Genomic DNA, 3,006 nt, shown 5'->3' on the forward strand with positions numbered 1-3,006 from the left:
AAAAAAAAAAAAAAAAAAAAAAAAAAAAAGAGCCCCTATCAAAAGCAACATGATTTCTGCTGAAATTAAAGCAAGAAAAAACATCAGATTCATGGTGGAGCTTGGATGAAAGAATGGTGAAATCATTGCTGCTTTACAAAAAGTTTACAGGGACAGGACTCCCAAAGAAATCAGCAGTTTACAAGTAACTCATTTTTGGAAGGGGCAAGATCATGTTGAAAACAAAGCCATCAGCAGCAGACCATCCACATGAATTTGTGAGGAAAAAATTAATGTTGTGCATGCCCTAATTGAAGAGGACCAACCATTAATACTAGAAACACCATAGACATCTGTTGGTTCAGCTTACACAATTTTAACTTAAAAATTAAAGCTGAGCAAACTTTCCACTTGATGAGTGCCAAAACTGTGGTGCACTAATCAGCTGCAGAGAAGAGCAAAGCTTTCAATAAAAGAGATGGAAGTCCTCCAGTCAGAGCAAAAGTGGACCAAATAAGAGCAAAGGTCATGGCAACAGTTTTTTAGGACATTCAAAGGATTTTGCTTGTTGACTTCTGGAGAGTGATAGAACGGTAACATCTATTTATTAGGAGAGTGTTTTCAGAAAGTTAGCCATAGCTGTAGCAGAAATATGCCTGGGAAAGCTTTACCAGAGTGACCTTCACCAACATAACAGTGCTACTGTTCACTCCTCTAATAAAACAAGATCAATTCTGCAAGACTTTCAATGGAAAACCATTAGGCATCTACTTTACAGTCCTGATTTGCATCCTTCTAACTTATTTTTGTTTCCCAATCTTAAAAAATCTGTAAAGGGCACACATTTTTCCTCAGTTAATAATGTAAAAATGATAGCATTAATATGGTTAAATTCCCAGGAACCGCAGTTCTTTGGGGATGGACTAAATGGTCAACAAATATCATTGCTTACAAAAGTGTCTTGAACTTGATGGAGGTTATGTTGAGAAATAACATTGATATTTTTTATTTTTATCTTTTAACTTCATTTTTTCATGAACTTTTTGAAGTCCCCTCATATGCACAGCTGTCCTCAGCAGCCCTGGCTCTGAGTGAGGTCCTAGGAATGACCACATTTTACAGAGAACACTGGGCTCAGAGAGGGGAGGTGTCCAGAGTCTCTGGCCCTGAGCCCAGCCTCCATCACCACTTCTCCATCCTGTGCCTGAGCATCCAAGGAAAGTGTCCTGGGCACCTACCAGAAGATGTATTTCAAGGCTGCTGTCTTTCTCTACACTTTAGCTTAGGCATTTGGGTTGGAGAGAGTCGTATTAAAGTAGATATAAGGCAGGATAAGTGGCCTGAGATTCCAATTTGGTTGTTCATCGAGTAGTCTCTCAAACTCCCCTTCAGCTACACACACACACACACATAGTATGAAGAAATGTGTCTGGGTACTTGAGGGACTCCCACCAAATGGGGTTCATAGTTGCATAATTAATTCCATGAATCCAAAGTTTCTACTTCTACTTAGCAGTTAAACAGGAAACGTTTGTTATCAAAAGATAGTTTGTTACTACATTTACAAGAGGAAGAAGCATGCCCAGCCAACAGGGGCCACATAGGGAAGTACAAGAGTCAGTCAACAGGCAAAAAAAAGGTGGGAAATAGGTGGACCAAGAGCCGTTAATTTTTTTTGTTTTCATTGGGAAGAAAGGAGCAGGGTAAAGTGAACAGGCTCAGAACTGGGTAATTTAGATCATTTCAGTGGCTCTGATATACTGGCTGTCTCTAGTTGTCTGACATTTGGCCTTGAGGTGATTGAGGCAGGTGGGTAATGGCCTAGATTGTGAGCACCTGATAAAGGAGGTAATTTGTTCTGTGTGCTCTAGATTGGTGGTTTGCATATGGAAGACACAATCATAGGTAAGTTGTTTACCATCTCTAGGAAATGACTTACCCTGGGAGGGGCAGTTTCTTAAGGATGAACAAGACCCGGAATGTCAAAGCATCATAACACAGAAAATAAAAGACAAGGTCGGTACATACATCTTCACGTAACTCCCCGTTCCTTAGAGATCTTAACCCTCTGTGGATGACTGTCACCCTCACTAACAAAACTTCCATCTATATTCCAGGTGATTTTAATATTTATATAGGTGAGTATTTCTAAATCAGGGTCAAATTTGTCCCAAGGGACAATTGGCAAGGTCTGGAAACTGACATCAGCAAGGTAGAAGCCAGGAGTGCTGCTAACAATGCATAGGACAGCAATGAACCCAACAAAAAGAATTATCCAGCCCAAATTTTCAATATTGTCCAGGTATAGAAACCCTAACATAGACGATCCTCTCAACAGTCTTGACTATCTACGTATTAATCTCCTTTCCTCCAGTACTGGCATTCAAACTAACTTCCCCCTCCATCCCCCTCAGCCTTGTCATTATCACTAACCAAAATCTCTCCATTTACTCAGTTCAAGCATCCCATCTGCAACATCACCTTCTACCATTCAAGTGACTCCTCCTGCTCACCTCATGCCATCAACCCTTTATCCCTTTGAGACCAACACTCCATTGACTCAACCATTTTCCACTGACCTTCACATTCACCCCCAGAGCACCTTTTGTGGTCAATTCTCAGGATAAAATTCACATCCACAAACGTGAATCTTTTTTTCATATTCTGCTTCTTGTTATTCTCCTGGAATACCAGATCCTTGCTGAACTCTGACTCTTCCTGATGATTCCCTCACTCATACAGCTGCATATGGAGGGAAGCAACAGTCCTCCCCCACTGCCTGTTCTCATTCTAATATGGTGATTCATCTCTAAGGACACTGAGTGCTGACTGGAAACAAGACTAGCTCCTCCATTCTCTCCCCCACCAATGAATATCTACTGCCTGCCAGATCTGTCACTTGATTCCTATTTCCTAAATAAAAGTAGCCATGGGAAAAATATTTTTAATGATGTTTAATGGGAAATGAGGTACATTTGTTATTTTTGTCCTTTGGACCTATTTGATTTTCAGTAACAAAACTGGAGC

The sequence above is a fragment of the Galeopterus variegatus genome, unplaced genomic scaffold (genome assembly GCF_000696425.1).
Source record: "Galeopterus variegatus unplaced genomic scaffold, G_variegatus-3.0.2 Scaffold10047, whole genome shotgun sequence".
NCBI lineage: Eukaryota > Metazoa > Chordata > Mammalia > Dermoptera > Cynocephalidae > Galeopterus > Galeopterus variegatus.